The sequence below is a fragment of the Centroberyx affinis genome, unplaced genomic scaffold, assembly GCF_046629955.1.
Source record: "Centroberyx affinis isolate AG114_WGS23_722 - 3 ecotype Tasmania unplaced genomic scaffold, CSIRO-AGI_Caff_v1 ptg005019l_1, whole genome shotgun sequence".
Taxonomy (NCBI): domain Eukaryota; kingdom Metazoa; phylum Chordata; class Actinopteri; order Beryciformes; family Berycidae; genus Centroberyx; species Centroberyx affinis.
Window position 1 is genome coordinate 242501 of NW_027282473.1, and position 14177 is coordinate 256677.

The following is a 14177-nucleotide window of genomic DNA, read 5'->3' on the forward strand; positions in this document are numbered from 1 at the left end:
AATGCTGACATTGTTGTATTTTTGTATTTGGTTCGTTTAGCTTCACGCTGCTCCAGTAGAACCCAACCAGGGCTTGTAAACAAAAGTCACATGACTCACAAGCAGCTCATTTATTGGACAGTTTGGTCACCTGTCATCCTGCCAGGTTAGAGATAGTGGAGTCAAAACAAATAATAATAATAATAATAGTAATAATATCAAAACTTTTATATAGCATAACTTTTGTACAGCACTTTTCAAAAAGCGGAGTTTACAAAGTGCTTTACACAAAAATAAAACAAAACAACAATACACACAGTAAGCAATGCCAAAGTCACAGCAGTGTATGAAATGCTTTACAGGAATATAAGACAATAAATTTCAGTAGAAACACTAAAACAAATCCGACTCCAGTTCCTGTAACTTTGTCTCAGCATGATGGACTTGTCTGTCTCTTCTTCTGTGGTGTTCATACCAGTTAAGAACACATGAAGAAACAGCTGAATATGAGCATCAGTCCAGACTTCATTTTGTTCTGCTAGGCTTTCTGAGCATGAGGAATCTCCTTCTACCCATAAACCCTTGCGTTTTGGAGTGGTTTCCTGTAGTTCGTTGGATTACATTCTCACTCCTAGCAAACCACACCGCCGTTCTCTTGTTAGAGTACTGAGTCTCTGTTATTTGGTGCCACCAGAGTTCAAGTAAGGGATAACGCCTGATGAGGTGTCCATTATCAGGAATTAATGGATGAGTCGTCCATTAATTCCTGATAACGGACACCTCAAAGGGCATTATCCCGCTTATACCATCGTCACTTGCCAAAGAAAAAAAAAATAACTCAGTTTCCCTGGTAAAACCTGAGGGTTTGACTAATACCTGGAACAATCATTACCATCCCATAAGGTTCTTATGCAATGGAAACGTTGTTCACTACTCCAGTAAATAGGACGAACCTTAGATACGACTTGGCAGCGGGAGATATTTCTAGTCCGCTCAGCTCATAGAACCCTTTGGCTCAGCTATGAGCCAGAAAGCTAACGTTATGCTAGCAACATTCAAAGTCAATAACATTGCGTACGGTTCACAAACAGTAAATATAATTTGACAGTATGTTTAACAACAAGACTAGCTAGCTATCCAACCATGTCATTATCCCCAAATCAATATCAAGATTTTCACGAACAAATGAACGGAGTAAACGGCGGCTTTGACTGCGTCCCTGTTGCTATGGTTACTCATTTTAGATACAGGCTGATACTACGTAGCCAGCACATTAATTTAGAACAGTTTCACTGGAACTACTTAGTAGGTGTCCATTATCAGGGATTAATGGACACCCTGGAGCCAATCAGAATTGAGTATTCACCCAGACCATGGTATAAAGGTCATTGTTCCACCTGGACAGACCAACTGAACTGAAGGAGGAAACACCACAGAGTTTGGAAAAACTTCTCCGCTCCAAACATGTTTGGTCTGAACAGACAGACAGAGAGCGATGCTGATAATCTCTACATAGTGGAGGGAAAACTAAACTGTCACAACCTCGCCTTAAAACCAAGGTACATGAACCAGACAAAGCAAAAAACAAATTTAGTTACTGGAGGCCGATGAATGTTCTAAAACATGTCTATATTGGTACAGAAAAACAAATGCATTGTGGGAGAAAGCCTTCACCAGGCTTACAGACAATGGGTCTTGTTATAAAATGGAAAAAGGCTGAATACACACACACAAACAGACACAAGCACACACACTGATTTTAACATTTTTCTTATACTTTCCCATCCACACATGAGTACACACACACATGCATACAATAAGGGAGATGTTTATTTGTTTTAGAGAGAGATTTATTTGTTTTTCTTTTCTTTATGACGAATTCCCAATATATTTAGGCAGTTTTCCAATCCAGTTCCTGTAACTTTCATGCCAATAAAGCATAAGCCATTGTACTGAATTAGTGAGAAACATGTGACTTGTGGTTTTACAGGAAGGACGGGGCATGCAAAATCTGGCAAAAGAGTGGTTTGTGGTATTTTGTGAGACTTCTCAAACCAATGAAGAACAAAAGAAGTTCAGATCGCTGGGTTGGTGCATGGATGAATGAAAGTATTCAGTGTTGTTCCAGTTCATTAAAAGAGGCGAGTTGGACGAGCGGCTGAATCAAACCAAACCAAATTCTCTTCCCTCTCTACTCTGATGAAGGCATGAGCCAAAACATGTGGACTGAACATGTGGAAACACATGAATTTAATCTTATTTTGCATGCTGCTCTCCCTTTTTCACTCTTTAATTATCTCTCTTTATACTTTCTACCGCAGCAACCAGAGCCATGCTGCCTGAATGCACATAGTGATAAAATGGTGAATGTATAAACAGTGTGATACTCTCTAGAGTGCACTTCTCTATGACTGTCTTCTCTGTGTCTTACACTGTCTGTGTACCATGTGCGACAACACTTTAAACAAGCAGATAGTAAACATGTTGTCCCCCACCAGTGATGTAGTTCCACCCTTGGGTCAGTCAGTGATTGCTGAGTGTACTTGAAATATGAGTGAAATTGTAGAAGCATTTTCGTATGGGACAGATTGACCATATATCTCTGTTGCCTACTCTCCTCAGAATTAGGCTTATAGTTATATCTTGAAATGTAGTAACTGTAATTGTCCTGTTTTTACTCAATACAGTACAAAATACAAGAACTACAATACGCAATAAATACAATCCGTACATTACACAATGTACACTACAATACAATTTATAATACAATATACAATATAACATACAACACCAGGAGCGTGAGTGTTATGAATAATATAAATGCTAAATGATAAGTGATATATGGTATTGCACAGTAGGTAAGTGGTAATATGATATCAGTAGTCAACACTGAGGCACAGTGGTAGTGCAGTGATGATGCAATAACAGAACAACAGTCCAATAACTGGACAATAACTACAGTGTCTTGTGGTTAGAGGTTTGCCCAAAAATTCTCCATTGACTCTCACTTCAACACATCAACCCAGTCTGATGTCTCCAAGTGTGTAGTGTGTGTAGACTATTATGTTACCTATGATAACTTTAACTATTGCTTTACCACTGAGTCCCCATTCATTGTCCCCCATATTGTATGATAACTTTAACTGTATGACCTGCTTTACCACTGAGTCCCCATTCATTGTCAATGCTGCCCCCTAGCAGCACAAAGTCAGCATTACAGTGTGACTAACAAACGAACAAACCAACAAACAGACACAGACCGATCCATAGTCCCCCATTTGGTGACGGACAATAAGCAGGGATGCACTGATCAGATTTTCCGATTACCAGTGACACTGTGTTCAGCTGATTGCCGATTGAAATTATGCATTTTAGTGAGACTTTCTGCTAACAACGGCACATCATGTAAAAGTGCACAGCAATCAGAAATAGGGAAATTCCAATACTGCACTGTGTTTAGCAGATCATTCTTTTGTCTGCCTAGCCATGTGGAAATAAATCCTAGGTTTTATCCAAATGTCATAGTAATGACATGTTGGTGTGTCCTTGATGACACAGGAGCTTACTCACTGGTCGTGCATTGCGGCAGCATCAGCTCTGCCTTCTGTCCAAAATATTAAACTGGTTCCAATCTCTGATCAAAGATCCACAAACTGGATCAGATTTTTACAGCACACATTTGACCGCATTCCTGACCGCTTTCCTGATCCTGATACTTTTTTTTCCCGATCAGGCAGTTGAAACGGTGATCAGCTGATCACTGATGACCTATTCAGAACTGTTATCGAATTATTATGATCGGTGGCCGATCGATTGGTGCACTCCTACAAATATATCATGGCTCCAGACTCCTGAATCTCGTACCGCCCACTTGTCAGATTTTGTCGAGTGATTCAGAGAGTCTAGTGTTTCCCTCGTCAACGGCAGAATAGATTTGTTGAAATCACCTCCTTAACCAACAGATTGTCTTTGCAAAGACAACACTTTTGTCAAAATGGACGTACATTCTTGGGTCAGTTGGTAAATGTCTGCTAACCATGGATGTAGAGGCTGACTGGCTGCAGCATCATGTGACTGAAGTAACGTCAGTCAGTCACTAGTGATCAGATCGGGGAAAATCAACACACAAATCACACAGAGAACGACTAACGAGGAGGAAATCTCAGGCTGAATATTGGAGTGGAACCAGATGGACGTTCAGTCTGAATATCAGAGCAACACCAGCCTGCACCAACATTGAAAGCCTGTGTAAATACAGCAGCAAAGCAAAAGTTGTAACGACGCCCGTAGTCGTTCAAAGCTGTGAAATCAGGGCCTAAATATCTCTCTGTCAGTTCAAAACAGTTCCCAGAGCTGTTTTAACTCGATCTTTAACTGTGGCATGATATTGTGAAAATGTTGCGCTTGTTTTATCGTTGAAGCTGGCATCTGCTGAGTTCCTGGTCAGAATTAGAATCACTTTAGTCAGAAATTAGAAATTAGTCGTGCAGAAAGTAAGTCTTGGAGGCTTATCATCAGGACGGAACCATGTTCAGAGATGGTTTGGGATTCCTTCCAACTTCTGTCCCCTCCAACCTCTGGGGCAAGTGATGAAAGAACAGTTAAAGCGATTTACAGTTCTGGGAGGCTTGAGAAAACTCGGTTTTCCACACACTGAACAACTGTCTCTTTTCATTTCCTATATATGTCCTAGGAACTGCCATAAAACCAATTACACAGCCTTGATAGAGGTAGTTCCGGTTTAAGTCACACCATCTCCCAAAGGCCTTCAGTATAACAGGGGTTTTCTGTTACAAAAAAAAACCTCTTGATAGACGACAGTGGGAACTAGCTTGAAACATCTACAACCCCCAATTTCAACACAGCAGGAACGATTCCAAAGCTCAAAAACTCAAGATGCCTTTGACGATCACAAAGCTCGACGACACATAATGCTCATGTTGCACTGCAGCCCTCGTCATGGCAGGTGGTAATTTAGCTTCATTTGCATTTTTACATTTCAAGCGTTCAGCTGACACACACTAACAGTAAAATGAGCTTAAACTCTTAAACTCTTAGATCTCCGGCATTACAAGCAACCAACAGCGAGGAACGATCGAAGCAACGGCGCCCAGGCAGCAGAGCGAGTAGACCTACAGATCCTGTTCAGTCCCACGGCGCATCATGGTGATGACACGCAGACAGAATTATTTTTCAGTTTATTTGAATGTGATTTCAGCTCTCTGTCTGCCTCAATTGATCCGCTGCCTTCATCTCTTCTATAGAGAATACAGTGACAGTTGTTTACTTGGCTTGCTAGCTAACGTTAGCAACCGAACCGTTAGCATACATAGCTTATTGCATATATTGCACGCATACATGGAAACACTGCTTATACAACAAACTGATTTATTATAAATGTGCAGGAGAATGAGTTGTCTTAAATCATAGAGTGATTTTGCTTTATATATTGCCATGCATTACTGTATGGCAGCGGTCCATGCAAACTAGCCCAGCTAGCATTTGACAGACGGCAACATGCAGGACATGGCCGAGTGCGACCCCCCAGGTTTATGTGTCATGCAGGGTCAACTCTAACGTATATATAGTTTTTTCACTTGCACTTTTACGTTGAGCACTTATGCAATACTACGAACTAAAGAAACATTTTTGTCGTAGCCTTTTACTTGCAGTGTGCAGAATTATTTTCCCATTTTTCTAGAACTGATATCGAAAAGATATTTAGGTCCTACTTTCTTAAAACGACGCAGGCAGCAGCTCTGGACGACTACAAATGTCGTCTCAACTTTTATTTTGGTACTAAAGTCACACAGGTTTTCAGTGTTGGTGCAGACGGTCGTATCAGCATCTATTCAACGTCTAAATGTTTTGCTGGGAATAAATGAAGAACCGGGAGTACTTTCTCTTGTAACATCCAAGTTGCATGGAAAGTTGAAGCTAAGCTGTGAAGATGTATAGTTAAATTTTCACAATAATACAGCTTCTGCTTTCTTTTATTGATTAAATACTGCTCAATAAAGAACAAGATATGTTTTGTGAAAATTATTTTTGCCACACGGTCATAAAGTTTGATAGTGTGCAGGCATGGAGGACTGAAATGTCTCTCTGTGGTCTTCAAGAGCCAAACTCCACTCAAACAACACTCATGGTTCCTTAGAGAATCATTTGGAAGCTCGCTGTACAGAGAGGCATTTAAACCAAACCAACGTGGAACCAAACACGATTCAATACTGTGTTCCCCAAGTGTTGACAGTGCATCTATCCCATGACATCACAGTTCATAAAATCTACACACTTAAATTCAATTCAATGGAACTGAATGCAGTGTGCAGTCGCGTGTTCGCTGTGTTCCAGTCAGTGTTATCTGGCTGGCAGTATGTTACGAGACAGGCTTCATATTTGTGGTAAAATAATTTAAGTCTTATCCCTCCTCATTGTGGTATACAGTTCCATCCATTTTTTGTCTTTTAAGCAGATGATTGTGTTCATTACCAGGGTGACTACTGGATTAAGAACATTCTGTAACTTCATATGTTTGTATACCTTTATTTATCCAGGGAGGGTTTGTTGAGCATGTGTCGTCCCGCTTCATCACATTCATACAGTTACACACATTCATGCTGGGAGCTGCCCACTATAAGCTATTCATAAACTATTCATAGTATTGCCATGATGTCACATGCATTTCCTACCACTATGGTGCTTTACAATGTACACAGCTCAATGGCTGGCATATGGTTATAATCCCCTGTTTATAATCACTATTATAAACATAGGGGGTGCAGGGATTAAAAGCAGGGACTTTGCAATTTCAGAACCTGTTCTCCAGCTTCAAGGTTACTGCCAACTCCATTTTGGAAAAAGACCCTCCAGGATTTTCCAGTTGGATTTCCAAAGGATGTTTTGGCTCGGGTCAAAACCCACCTGGGAGAACAGAAACATCTCCGTAAAAAGGGGCCGCCATACTTCTCTGTATTTGGGATGGAAACCTGGAGCCAAACCAGAACCTCTTACCGGTCTCAAAAGCAAGGTTACAGATCTGGACATACAGCAGGGGCCGGTTACAGACCAAACAACTATGGCAGAAAACCAAAAGCAGCTCCCACTGCCATCCAGCAGCATCAGTGGAGCTGGCTGGGCTGCAGTCTGTGATGAGGGAAACCGAGGCATCACAACACTAAACAGGACCTGAAGTAGAAGTCCAAGAAAATGCTCTGATCAGGACAATCAACCTCCAACTGGAGACAAATGAACTTTAGTTATTGCTGCGTCTAGTTTGACAACACTGGAAAACAGAGGAGCAGGAAAGAAAAACAAACTGCAGCAGAGACACAGAAACCCAGCGGGGCTTCAGGAGATGTGTCATTCCAAAAAAAGCAGGTTAAAAGAAATATTCAAGGCAAAAACAAACATGTTGTTCTCCATCAATGATGCAATCTGGGCCAATCAGGAACAAATATGTCACCTTGTTTTGAGCTGTAATTGTAGCGTTTCCCTTTGGCCAGTCTGTTTATTATAGAATTACCCAACATGTATATTGTGTATATTGCAGTGTACTATTATTGCACTACTATTAGTATTATATTATTATATCATAATGGGTATAGCTTATTTTTGCACTGTATGCCATACAATGCATACCTCTAAATCAGCACTGTTGCACTGTATGTTATGTGTGTTTTTTTCTTTTTTTCTTGTTAATTGATAATTGTTTCTTGTAAATTGAACTACTCTACGTGCCTCTGCAATTGCCCCTCAGGGACAAATAAAGTGAATTGAATTTAATTGAATTGAATTGAATTGTTTGTTGATTGATTGATTGATTGATTGATTGGGTATAGGTACAAACAACAGTACAACTCAGAGGATAACATGGAAAAGCAACTTTAACACTTGTTTCCAGCGTGGTCCTCGATGGTTTACAAAATCAGAACAAAACAACACACAAAGAACTTATAACATAACATAACAGTGAAAAAACAACAGAAATTTAGTCATTTTGACATTAGTATAGCAAATTAAATCCATAACCTCTAATGAAGTAAAACTCCTATAAAACTATTTTGTATTTTCCTATTTTGCTTTTTGTACACAATCCCTACTGCATTTTGCATAATCTCTACTGATAAATATTTTAAACACACTAGATGCAGGATGTAAAATAAGTTATCCACATTTTGAAAGATGTTTACCTATTCTGACAGAATGATTCCTGGCATGAAAGCAAAACCAGTGGATAATCATTATTTGCCTTCGCCATGTTGTTTACAAAGAAGCAACATTTCCATCCTCATTTTTAAAATAATGACCAGTGGACATCAGGTGAGCATTCTTGTGGAAGATGGATGTATGGGGTTTGGCAATGAAACCCTTTTATATTCCTGTGCAATTAAATTCAAATACAAGCCAAGCAAGGCAGCAGTAAACATGTCTTCCCTATAAATGATGCAGGCGGCCCTTGGGCCAGTCAGCAACAAGATGCATCATCCCTCCAAGTTTCATCAGAACTGGAAAGAAGCCGGTGCTGTAGTAGTGACAGCATTTCAGAGTTTGAAATTATGACCTTTAATCAGAGTGTCCATCATTTTTTAAACATCAGATCACAGTGCGAAGATGCATCATCCCTCCAAGTTTCATCCCAATCAAAGCAGTGGTGTCTGAGATCTAACCTGAGATATCACGCTTGACACAGAATACACACACACACACACACACACACACTCCCCATTTCATCACATGGCGGACAAAAACACACAGCAGTCACTTTGCAAACAGTAGGCCAGATGACCTGCTTTGTGCTGAGTGGATGGCAGGTCGGCCTCCCGGCTGGATGCTCTGTCACGAACAATTGGCTAAGTCCTAATGCACCGACGAAGGCCTTTGCCCAAACACGTCAGCCTGATGCGGCCATCAAAGCAAACGCGGAGGAACTGAGGGGAAGTCTTGCAAATTGCTGGAGAGCTGCCATTCCACTGGTTTTCATGCATTTTCTGCGGTCAGCTTTGTGCTTTCACAACGTCCAACTCACTTCTCAAATCCCTGTTCTGATTCCCCTGCTCAGTTGGGAGCGGTGGAAAAAATACTGAAATCCTTTACTTGAGTAAAGGTAGAAATACCATAATGGAAAAATACTTAATTAAAAGTAAAAGTCCTGCATTCAAAAGTACACGCAAGTTAAAGTATAGAAGTATTAGCAGTAAAATGTACTGCAGTATGAAAAGTAAAAGTCGTCATTCTGTCAGAGAGTTAAATTATTGAAGCATGAACCTGTCAGAAGTATTTTAATGTTGTCGGTCTAACTGCTCCATATCTTGTTGGGCAGTTTAAACTCTAACAATGCAACATATTTTATGAGCTTATCGTATGTTTTGCATGTAAAACCTTATTCTGCAAAGTAACTACTAACTCCAGCCGGCAGATAAATGTAGTGGAGGAAAAAGTACAAGATTTCCCTCTGAAATGTAGTGGAGGAAAAGGAGAAAGTCTCACAAGATGGAAATACTCAAGTAAAGTGCCAGAACCTCAAAACTGTACTGAAGTGCAGTACTTGAGTAAATGTACTAAGTTACTTTCCACCTCTGTCAGCTTAAAAAACAGTAAGCCTCACCATAAGTTTGACGCAAATCAAACTGTTGCCAGAAAATGTGCCTGCTGCCCTCATTCTACTTCCCTCATTCACACACATGCAATTTAATGACAGCAACAGCTCCTGCAAAGCTGTCTGTCTGCACGTGTCCATGTTGGAAACAAACGGAGGGAACTAACAGGCAGTCTAGTTGTACAAGATAACACGTCTCAAAGCTCAGCAGTATGACAACACTGCTGACAGAAAAACACATCTCCAAAAATCCCATCTCTCTGGACTGAAGCAGAGAAGCCTTGTTTCCTCACTTGACACCCATGTGGTTTTGAAAACAGACAATGGAGGTTTTTGACAAGCTCCGAGGGCCCAAGCGGTCATGAAGCTCGCTCGACTCCCGGACAGCTTCACACACACGAGTGAGAAAAAACACACACCAAAAATTTTCAGTTAGGCGGTTTACACTAGACAGCCGCTCTAAAACTGTGCCAAGACGAGGTTAAAAATTAATGGACGTGGGGGGGAGGGAGGGGGGGGGGGGGATTGACGTCACCGAGGAGCGGTCGGCTCCCTTGACGAGTCAATGAGCCGAGACGTCCTCTGAAAAGAGCGGCGTTTAGACGGGGAACATTCGACACCGCGGCGGAGGCTCGGAGAACAGAGCCGGGAGAATAAATCAGGTCAGCGATAATGACTGGAGGAGTGAAACGGTGCAGCAGGGCCATTAGATGTTTTCAAAAAGGACAGATCGGTCTCTAACCCACCGTGTGTCTAATTTGGGACGACACACATTTGTGTTACTTTTCATTAAAACATGCAGTGGTGGAAGAAGTACTGAGATCTTTTACTGAAGTAAAAGTAGCAGTACAACAATGTAAAGATACTCCATTACAAGTAAAAGTCCTGCATTCAAAATCTTACTTAAGTAAAAGTACATAAGTATTGGCAGCAAAATGTGCTTAGAGTTTCAAAGTAAACGTACTCATTATGCAAACTGTCCCCATTTAGAGAGTTATATTTTTCATAAATTATTGGAATATTAATACTGATTTATTGACATACATGTACATGTAAGCAGCATTTTAAAGTTGTCAACGTGAAGCTAATCTTAACAATTTAGCTCTACTTTTGGGTAGTCTAATCTATAACAATGCTATTTTATAGTTATTTTATAAAGATGATCAAATGTTTTAAATATAAAATATTGATCTGAAAAGTAACTAGTAACTATAGCTGTGAAATAAATGTAATGGAGTAAAAAGTACAATATTTCCCTCTAAAATGTAGTGGAGTATAAGTACAAAGTAGCATAAAATGGAAATACTCAAGTAAAGTACAAGTAGCATAAAACAGTACAGTACTTGAGTAAATGTACTTAGTTACTTTCCACCACTAAAAACATGTTAATATCAACTAGGGTTCGACAGATACTGATATTTTTGTATTGAAGCTGCCAATAGCTGACATTTAATAATATTCTATACTGTAAAATTACAAGGATTCAGTGTTTCCCCATAGTTCCCCTTCTCATCAGGATGTAAAAGTCTCTGAAACAGCATTTAGAGCATCCTGGGACACTAAAACTCTCCACTGAAACGGATGAAAATCTTCTAGTGTCAGCAGCTCTTCAAGGCAGAGTGACCCACCACACCTACTCAATGGTAGAGAAACTCTGGGATACATTACTGCCTTTTAAATTAAGAATTAATTCATAAAAATATTATGAAAGATTAAATTAATAGATAATTCAGAGGTTTTCTGTATCTGTGGTCAGGAGGAGGTGGACGACACTGACTGGCTGATAGTCAATATTTAATAAAAGATAAATTTCGGCCCAATATATCAGCAAATATAACAAATATAACCCTAATATGAAAATTTGGTTTAAACATAATTTAAAAACAGTTAACAGGATGAATTGTCGGCAGTTTTATACCAATATTTCACTGTTGGAACAGGAAAAAAATATATAATTCCAATTTGGTGACTTTTTGGTTTAACCCAAAGTTTCCATTGTCCTTCACAGGTGGAGTTTTGTGAACCTATAGGGCCCCGAAACCCATTCAAACAGCATGATAACATTTCAACAACATAATCTGAAGACAGGTCTGCCTCTCTTAACTCTTTGAAACACGACTATTTGAAGATACAAGGTTTTCATGGGCCGCCACATCAGCGGATCCCCTCCGTTCCCCCGGCTGAAGGCTGAGCTGATGTAACAGTCTGCAACCAGGAGCCGGTCCTCACAGCTGGGCCTCCTCTTCCTCCTCCTCCTCCTCCCCCTCATCCTCCTCCTGCTCCTTTCACATGATGCAACTGTTAACCAGGCTGCTGAGAGTTAACACATCACACAGAGGGAGGAGGAGAGGAAAGCCCTCTGTGCCACCTCACTGTCTGCACACACACACACACACACACACACGCACACACACTTCACTCACTATATTATTTATTTAAATGGTTAATAGAGGTAAATTACAAAAACAACACTCAACACTTGGGGATGTCAAGGCACATCTTTGTGACTGAATTTGAGTGTTTTTGAATTAAAACAGTCAATAAATTGCTAAATTGCAACAATTGACTGGGTTCACGCAAAAAAATAAATTGGTGAAAATGAGGTGACGTCTTTTCGTTATATTCTTTAACATTATAACTTTGATGTGCTGCTTTCTTTAAACTTGAACTCTGATAATTGAAGTCCAGCACCCAGCCACAAAGTCGCCTTTTGAGAAGCGCACCTGTTTCTATTTTGTATTGACTGGGTTAATTTGGTCCGTCCCATGTATCAGGTGTTCTCATGGGGTGGGATGGGGTGGGGTGGTGGGGGGTTAATTAGAGCAGATATAGACAAGCCTGGGCAGGTCCTGAGCATCTGCTACCATAATAACTACACCATCTATCTTTCTCTCTCTCCCTCTCTCTCTCTCTCTCTCTCTCTCATAAAAGACAATAATTTTTTCCTAACAGGGTGTGTCAATTGGGTTTTTACTGCCACACCAGAAGCACAAAATGACCATATTATAGCCTACCTGCAGGGCGTTGTCGATCAATACCAATGATTCATTGATTACTTGAGATTTCTGGCTTTCAAATCTTCCCTGTGCAACACTTTTCAGCTCCGGAGGCTAAAAAGCCTCGTTCTCAAGCCAAGAAAGCAAATGACAAAGCAGTTTTATTATTCCAGTATTCAGCACTGTGACATCCTGGCTCTTCACTGGAGGTTTCTGATCTGGATCTCTGCTCTAATCAGCAGCTTACTCCTCTGCCTTGTGAAAATGTGACTTTACTTGATGTCCCTTAAAGTCACAATAGTTTTTATATCAAAATCCCATTAATTTTTCTTCCTGGAAAACTGAGTATCTTTAACGGTGACCTCATGCTGCACCAGGAGGTGTACATAAAAATTCAACCAGTAAAACTCTTTGAACAGTCCTGCCCCTCCACCCCTCCCATCCAATCAAACTGCCTCTCTCTCCTTAACTGATCTCCCATTGGTTTACAGCGTTATGTCCCGCCCCAACATCCTGTTTCAACAGGAAATATTAAGGAAGCAAGATGCTGTCAGAATGCTGTTTCATTGTGACTTTAACAGAGGAAACACTTGTATAGACAGCAGGTGGCTTGTGACATACAGTATGTCACAGCGCTCTACAGCTGATGTGAACAAGCAGTTGTGTTTGTCTCTGATATAATGAATAACATTTGATATAAGCTGATATGAGTCAGCCATCAGTGGCACTGTAGTACAGTGGAGTGCATGAAAACACTTAAATATCACTTAAATATAATAATGTCTATCACTGCCAAATCAATGGAGAATACAATTGTAAATTCTAAACACAGAAATTCATCTTAGTACCATTGTTCTATTTTACTGTTCGGAGGTTTCTTTTATAATCAACGTCTGGGTTATAATAATGTCATCAGTAATGATGATTAAATAATTGCAAACCAGCTTGAAATTACTAATAAGCTGTGACATTTTCATATAAATAAATTTTTTCGTTTTGCTACTCCCTCTCTCTTGCTTGGCATACTATATTCCGGACGATAAAATGCTTTTGCACCTCTCCAGGCTTCACTGAAGGCAGAATTAGATAAAAATGTAAAAGAGACGGTTGACTGTCCTCTGTCACCGCTGCTGCTGCTCGGAGAGAAACGCTCTGAAGCTGCTCTGACACTGTTCGCTCTGCAGTGAAGTTGCCGCGTTCAGAGCAGAATCCAGAGGAAAAAACGACAGTGTGACGGGGATTTACTGAGCGATGCTTTGTGGAGAGTTATTTGACTTTTACGACGGGGCTTTCCCCGCCGCCTGGAGCTCTGCACTGCTGTGGATCATGACACTGATGCTGGGTTTACATGGAGCCTTTTATTCCACCAATAATCACATCATTCATGATCTTGAAACGTTTGTACGGTGGCCCTGAGGGTCAAAACACAACAACATTTCACAAAACACAACAACATTTAACAAAACACATGTTGTTGTGTTTTGACCCTCAGGGCCACCATATATTTGTCAAGAAATGCGTGAATTAAATATGAGTTTAACTAACATACGATTTTTCTAAAAGATGAAAACAAAATGATACACACACATGCTGCACACACACAG

General features: G+C 40.3%; 1 protein-coding gene across 1 annotated transcript in view; it reads right to left on the reverse strand.

Annotated features, from left to right (window-relative positions):
• adcy8 (adenylate cyclase 8 (brain)) overlaps positions 1-14177 on the reverse strand; it is a 126854-nt gene that overhangs the window by 73582 nt on the left and 39095 nt on the right. The gene's annotated exons all lie outside the window — the stretch shown is intronic.